The 8197-nt window shown below is 43.3% G+C and overlaps 1 long non-coding RNA gene across 1 annotated transcript; it reads left to right on the forward strand.

The window, feature by feature from the left end:
- Positions 1–999: 999 nt before the first annotated feature.
- LOC306800104 lies at positions 1000–5948 on the forward strand. The gene is made up of 2 exons (XR_013773762.1): positions 1000–1142; positions 5430–5948. It is a non-coding gene; the product is annotated as an uncharacterized lncRNA (long non-coding RNA).
- The last annotated feature ends 2249 nt before the right edge of the window (positions 5949–8197 follow it).

Raw genomic sequence — 8197 nt, forward strand, 5'->3', positions numbered from 1 at the left:
GGATTTCTCTGCTAAAGCCTCTCCACTGTAACGAGGGGATTAATAGTACATGGTGTTATTAGCTATTAATCTCAGTCCCCAAACTGGCCCCATTTCAGTACATGATTGAATGTTCCCTCTTCCTGCTCAGTAATTTCTGTCTAACGCCACTCCACCTGTTGCTGATCCTCTTTTATAAGGGGGCTGTCAGTCACGTCAGATCTGGCCAGCGAGCTGCATGGTGGGGAATGCAACAGGGGTGTTTCACACTGCATCAGCAGCGGCTGTGCCAGAGTCTCTCTCCTGCTCTGGGCACACAGCACAGCTGTTCTTATCAGAACAATGAGTTTCCTTGGTAGCCCTTCCATGCTTGGCCACCACCAGGTGTGCCTCACAAGGCTGTACTACTATGAAAACCCGTGCTTCAGGCTGAGCACATTCCTCCTTTACCTCTTTCCTATCACTGCCAGGTTGTATTTTTAAAGGTCACAGAGGCACAGAATGAAATTACGAGCATACTGTCTGTTGCAGCTCTGGGCTGCTGCATGAGACGTAATTTGTCTCTAGGGAAGGGTAGGAGAGGGGAGGCCTGTAAACTTCCCTTGTAAGAAGTGGAACCACTTAGGAGGGAAAATGCAGGGAAAAGAGAAAAATAACATAGCAGCATTGCAAAATACAGCAGTCCTGCAGAGACAGTCAGTTCTTGTTCAGTCTTCATTTGCTGATTAATATCACTAGTGCTTCCTCAATGCATATTTCAGTTTTCTACAGCTCTCCCTGTTCATAAGGCATGTATTTCTTCACAATTTATTTTCACAGATGTGGACACAGAGGCAGTAAAAGGTGAAATGTCTTTGCTTAGGTCATGGAGCAGATGTAGGAATTGGGAACAGGTGTTTTCCCTTATGCTTTCTGCTTTTAAGCAGGACAAGGCAATGAATTTTGACCAAGGTCTTCCAAATGGTTTTAGTGGGACCAAAAAAGCAGCTACACCTCTGTTAGATAGATTCTTCTTGCTTCCATTGCTTGCTGAGACACTGAAAGCAAGGGTAAGAATAAGGACAGTCCCACAGGAACAAAAAGGACTATCACGACCATCTGGAAAATACAACTTTGGGCCAAATGTTATAGGGCTTACTAGTCCCTTCTGAGCCTCATGCCAGGTAGGAAATAGAATCCTATGCAGTACATGGGGGCTCTGGGTGAGGGACACATCCAGCATACACCAAAATATTCCAATGAATAGATTTGGTGGAAAATAGCTTTAAGTTTTCAGCCTCACAACAGCAGCAGTTTGCCATGTCACAAGCTTGGTCCTTTAACTTAGTCTCCAGTAATTTAGAAAGAGTGTTTCAAGGAGTAAAAAGTTTGGGGAGAAGTATCACTCCATCAGCTCAAATGGGATAGTCCATAAACTGTGGACTGTTCTGAAACACATAGAATAAGTGTTCTTTCACAATAAAAGAAGTAAAATGTTTATCATTAAAATTAAACATATTTATTAGAAGTGGCAAAACTTCCTCAGAGAGCTGAACCCTTCCATGAGGCTGCCCCTCAGTTTGGGTTTTTTTGGTGTGTGTGATTTTTTTTTTTTTTTTTTTTTTTTTTTTTTTTTTTTTTTGGGTTGTGTGTGTGTCTATGTGTGTGTGTTTTCTTTTTAATTTAAAGCTGACACACATGTTTACATGTTTTGGGCCACCAGCAAAACTATGATGAAAATAAGGACAACATAGAGAAAGCATGTTGTCAAACTGACCTTTCTTGGCAGACATTTGGTGTGACAGAGGCTGTAAGATGTGACTCCATGACTTTGACCAGCTAACCTCAACGCTTGAACCTAGAATTTATACACCAGCTAGGGGAGTAAATTTCAGTGCAGCAAAGCCAACTAGTACTTTTCAGTTCTGATGTCAAAGCAGGATTCAGGCATCTCATTACGCATATTTTTTGTGTAGTTTCTCTCAGATGCAAGGGAATTTGTAAAATGTAGTTAATGGATGCGTGGGGAAGTACTCAGGATATTTAAAAAAAAAAAAAAATAGAGTAGCTTTCTTGTCCTGTATCTCTTGACTACAAAACTGTGTATAGGAGAGCAGGGAGAGTATTGAAATAGGCACCCAGGGCTGTGAGGCTGGTCCCACAGTATCTGTTCCACATGTAATACATTAATTTAATGTAATTCGTGTAAGAATTATACAGTAGTGTAGAATAAACAATGTTTGTAGGAGCAAAATAATAAAGCTCAAAACGGACCACGGACAGTAAGAATACAGATTGCTCGATTACATCATTATAATATCCAAAAAAAGCAGGACAGCCCAAATTAACAACTTAATAGACCTAGCTGCAGCAGAGATGACCCTGTCTAGGGAGGCACCCAAGATACGAGGACCCGATAAGCACCTTGATTAAAGATAATCAACACATCAAGAAAAATACATCTGAATTTCCGTAATTTCCAGTAAACCAAAATCTGTAAGTTACATCTCAATTCCATCTTCCTGTAAACCTGAACTTGCTTCATCAAAATTCATCATCTCCCAGGACATGGTTTTGTCTGGCTCAACACAGTGAAAGAAAACTACATGAAAATGCGGAACGGCAAGAGAAGACAAAGACCACTGCTCTGGGCAAGGAAAAACTGTATAAAAACTGGACTAACTAAAGTGGGTTTGTGAACATTGGGGATCTGATGCAATAGAGATCAGATCAGTGTGTGTTCACCCGGTACCGACCCCAGGCTCGGCGCTGTACCTTTTTTTGATTATGGCTATTGAGGACCGTGTTTCGGTCGCAAAATAAATATGGCTTATTTTAATAATATTTAATTCGGCTTGATCTCGTTTTAATCTATAACACACAGTACTGACATCAATGACCAAATTACTTCCCCCTTTCTTGTCTGGCTGCGGTAGTAGTACAAAGGGACCAATACCTGCCTTGAGAGATCACTTGATGTGGCTTCATAGAAAAAAGGGCTGTAAGTACAGCAGCAGTGCAGTGGTTTTCACCTTTGGGCTCATTTCTGAGTCTGGTCCTTGGAGTTGCAGGAGGGACAAATGCATGGTTGGAAATCTTGGCTTATGCATATCTCTGGGCTGTCTTTCATCCCCTCATGCTGCACCCTGAGGTAAAGGTCTCTGATTCCACAGTTTGTTGATCAGGTTCTCTTTAAAACAGTGTAAACTGGAAAGAGTTTTAAAAAGGAATCTGCCAAGCTGGGCAACGCCTGCAAAGATGTATTTTCCTTTTGTCCCTATACTAAACATTTTCCCTTTCAGCCACTGACACTGAACTACCAGTGCCAAACAAAAAAGCATAGGAGTGCTGCAGGGGAGTAACTGGCATAGTGGTTTAGTCTTCCTTTATCTTGCATGTGCTGAGCTTAAGAAGTGACTTTCCATTCGTTGACCTCCTGGCTCTTTCAGTTGGGTTCAGAATCTCATGTAAAGCTCAAAGAAGAATGCATATCTGGAAGATATAAAACAAGCTGGAAAAAAGGGAGTGAGGTGGAAGATATCCAGCTCTATATTTAGAAGTCAGAGTCCATGTGCTCCCCCAGCAGCTGTGGGAAATAATATTGTATGGGAAACAAACCTGGCCTAATGGGTTCCAGCCTGCTTGTGATGGCACTGTGCTTTTGAACAGTTATGGTATGAATTACAGCAGCTCCAGAAATTGATCTATAACCCAGGGGGCAGCTGGAAACTAGCAGGATGTACTGAAAATGTACAGCCATACATTACCAAACCCTAGTTACAGTGGAATAGCTCTGGGGTGGGGGGGGCTGGGGGGTAAAGGAATTAAAAAATCTCGCCGAGCAGATCACCGATGGCAAAAAGGTACCAAATTTTATAACTGTCTGAAAATAACAATCTGTTATAACATGATAAATTGTATTTGAGTAGGATTCTTGAGGCTGGAGGAGCATCAGGAGCCCTTGAGCATGCATAAGGGTATGGATGTCTGCAGAATTTAGCCATCAGAGCACCGTGAACCATTAGAAAAGCACGTAGGTCTTTAAATATAGTCGAGCATAAATGTTGTGTGGCTTAAAATTAAAAATAAAACTTTATTTGGGAAGGGGTAAGCCCTGGGGTAATAAACTGTGTGATAAAGAAGGAATTTAACACAGTCAGGGCTGGGAAGAGACTTGGAGAGGAGAATTTCCTACCTGCCTAAATGAAACTTTACACAGTGCCATCTACCCAGGTAGATCCTTATTTCAGGCAAGTGTTAAGAGTGCAGCTCTCTTTTCAATTTATTTCATCAGAAACACAAGACTCTAACAAAATACGTTTTGGAGACAAAAATCTCTGGCATGGAAAAACTGAAACAAAGTTACTTCAGTCGTGTTGGGGGTTGGGTTTTTGTTCTTTTACTGTCTCAGTTTAAATAATTTTCCCATTATCATGCTAACAGAGCCTGCCGGCTACGCCCCGGATGTTTTGATGACTATAGACAAAGGGGTAGGTGGGAGGTGGCTTGCGAGGGGGGAGCTGCTTGTGCATCGGGCGAGCTCGGAGGAGGAACTGCCGTCTGCAGCCCACGCGGCCAGAACGTGGGGACCCAGACCCTCTGCGATCGGACTGCCCTGCATCTGCCCCGCTCCAGCCTCCTGCCTCTGAGGACACAGCTGATCACCTGGACGCACACGGTGAGCAAGGAGCTGCCCTCTCCAGCCTGCTCCCCCCTGAGACCCTGCGCGGCCGCTGCCGCCCCCTCCCCTCCCGCCTGCTCTCCGCAGCTGTGCGGGCTCTGCCACGTGCTACATCACCGGGAACAGACACGGGCCGAGTGTCTCCGCGGCTAAAAAAAGGACTGGAACTGAGTTATTTGTTCTGTTTTGTTGCTAATTTTAATAACTGCTGTTGTTTCTGCTTGTAGGTTAGATATTTTAGTAAAAAGCTGTTACTCCTACACCCTTATCTCTGCCTTGAAGTTTCTGATTCAGACAATTATAATATTCGGGAGGGAGAAGAATTCAATTCTCTGTTTCAGAGAGGAGCTTCTGCCTTTATTGGCAGACACCTGTCCTTCAAACCACGACAAATCTTTTATGCGTTCTGTTTCTAAAAATATATATGACAAATCGAAATAAAATATTCACATAGTCAGGAACCCATGTTTACAGTTAATGCTGAATTACATCCAAAGACATTTTAAAATGGGAATTTAATGGATGTCTTTGAGCAGAATGAGAGGTTTTTTTCTCATTTCACTCCTCAGAGGAGGAGCTTTCAGAAATCACTTTGGAAAGCCCATCATTTGTAGCCTTGCCAAAAGCCGCAATGTGATCCTGGATAGCACAACCCTCTGTGTTTGCAGAGCACTTCCCCGATAGGATCTGGTTGCCTCCTGGGATGGTGCTGTATTGTATCAGTGATTTTGGCAGCATGTTCGTTTCTTGCTATCCAGGAACATAAAATAGCATTTTTCTTTTTTGGTAGATGAAAAGGACTCTGTGACAGGGAATCACCGGAGAAGAGATGGGGAGAAAGAAGGAGGTCTGAGGTCCCTCTCCATCCTGTGTGACCCTAAGATTGGTGTGAGATGGGGAAGGCTGTGCTGCTGAAAGGTCCTAAGCAGAAGGATGAGTACAGCTGGCTCTCCTGATGCAAGTTCCATTTTGGAGCAGAAAACTGACCTGGTCTTAAAAAGCCTGGGATTTGACATTCACTTCTGTCCATGACCAGCTGAATATCCTTAATCAATATGCTCTATTTCCCCACAACTCAGTTTTCCACCTGAAAAACCTATCTGCCTGAGTTTTGCATTCCCTGGTCGGGGTGAAGAACTGCCCAAAAAGTACCTGTGATTTTAGAGCAGATAGGCAGCCAGCACTGCCATGGGTCAGCACACCTTGAGGAAGTAAGCTGGCCCAGGACTGCAAATATTGGTGAGGAATAGTCTCAGAAGGATTCTAAAAAATAACATTAATAAAAAGAAAAAAAGGAGTGAATCTTCTATGGTGAAAGCATGGTGTCATTTACTGTGGTTTCCCAAAATTCTGGTATCAAAAGTAGACATTGAGGAATAGAGAGCTTTACAAACTGCTCAGTATGATTTTGGAAGAGGTTTGCAAATATGCCTGCCTTTCAAAATGTTACATTAGGGTTTCTAGGGTGGTCCATTAATCCAGATTGAAAGTGTGCTCTTGCTAGGGAACAGACAATGATCCAGGGATGAAGTAATCTCCCCTCTTCCTTCTGAGAGCCAATATATTTTCTACAAGGCACAGGCTAGAGACTTACTAAACTGTTTCTTTACCATCTCAGCTTCTAATTTCATAGTAATTTTTATACTGTTGGCTTCATTGGCTGACTGCCCTTCCTCTCTGCATTATTTTCTTCCGCTTTACCTTTTTTTTTTTTTTATTCCACCCCTAGAAATGCATAAATCTAAGATAAACTTTCCAATCCATAATACCTGAGGAGATCCGAAATGAGGTCAGAGAAATCCACTGATCTCTAGAGGATAATCCTGCTGCTGTACTGCTCTACAGCATTGCTGGATGTAGTGCAAATGCTACAGACACATTTGCAGGGCTGATAAGACAGCTGGAGTTGTATTAAATGGAGACAGTCCATGCACAGGAAAATCAGCAGGAGTCCTGTTTGGCCATTTCCTTTCTGGGAAGAATGTGGTGTTGGATTTCTCTGATTTCCTTGCAGTAAATCTGGAAATTACCTTGCTATAGCAAGCCTGTCAGCCGGGTCTTAATAGTTGTCACACCACTGCATGCCAAGGTCATTTACAAAGTCACCAGTGACTTTCAGGGAAGAGCTCTCACCACTTCAAAGGCTCAGACTGCTGCCACTGGAGCTAGTTTCTTTTCTTCATGCTGGGCCTTGGTTCTTTCTGCCAAGTGTGAAGGAAAATTTGCAAAGTAAGTCAATGCTTGCAGTTTCAAAACATGAATAATAATTTCCTGCACTGTTGCCAACGCAAGACTGAAGGCAAGGAGCTGAATAGACTCCCCGCCCCCAACCCCACCACCCCAAGGGCAACAGCAGGCATCTCTCCCTGTTCCTTTGCAAGATAAGCCATTCCCATTCCTGATGCTGGGTGTTAAAACCTTCTGGCAACAAGATATCAAAGGACATTTATTAGTATGCTAACATGTCCTATGCAACCCTTAAGAAAAATCATGACACTAAGAAGAACTTCACATTATACCCAAAGATGTGCACTGGCTGAAACAGACCTTGATGTTGGATTCAGACACAGAGTTAGGCCTTAGGCTGTTTCAGAGGACCCTGGTAGTTTCCAAAAACTTTCTGGAGGAGGCATTTCCATCCACTTTGGTCATCCCTCCTGGTGGCTCAGCCTGACTCAAGCCAAGCTCAGCAGAATCCACCACCCTCTCTTCCTCTTTTGGGTTATACTTCCCCCATAGCCTCTTGCTGGGGCAGGTAACACTGCTTGTGAGGGCATGGGTTATCCATTTGTAACTGTAGTGGGATCCAAAAATAATCCTCCAGAAAACCTTTGGCCAGTGGGAGTCTAATGGAAGACTTGGCTTTGAGAACAGCTGTTATAAACCAGTTCTTAATCACACTTGGGAGCTGGAGAGTTCCCCCAGGCTTATTTTTGGCAATTTTTAAAATCCTTTTCTTCACTTTTTTCTTCTTCCTCCACCCATTTGGATCTGGAGTGTTCACAAGAGGTAAGGCAGTAGACATTTGGCTGATCAAAAAACCTTGATAGGCCATCCAAATGCATGTTGTTCTCATCCAAGAGACATCAGTGACATCAGGTAGGACGTTCCCCCTTCTAATCCATGTCCTAAAACATTCTGTCTTCCCTGAGAAAGTCCATGCTTATGAACAAGATAAATGTATAGACATTGTATGCAGCTCCTCTGAGTGAAACCAGATTTATTTTTTTTTGGAGCTGATCAATGGAGCATGATGCTCCATCTGCTCTGGTGCATGGCCTTCACATCCAATTCAGGTCCAATCACTTGTGGTGGGATCAGGCATACACAGATGTCACTGGAGCTTGCCAAACCTAAGTGACACAGACTTGCCAAGTAGAAGGATGGTGGCTGCCATTTGATTTGGAAAGCAGGATTCTGGTACAGCAGCTCCACACAGTTGCTCTGATGAGCTACGTGGTAGTGTGTGTGTCAGGAGGAGGAATAGACCACACTCCTAAGGTGTGGAGTAAGGAAAGCTCTAAAGGTCTGAAATGCAATTGTAGGTCAAGAAGTGGA

Source organism: Erithacus rubecula (genome assembly GCF_903797595.1).
Source record: "Erithacus rubecula genome assembly, chromosome: 3".
Lineage (NCBI taxonomy): Eukaryota > Metazoa > Chordata > Aves > Passeriformes > Muscicapidae > Erithacus > Erithacus rubecula.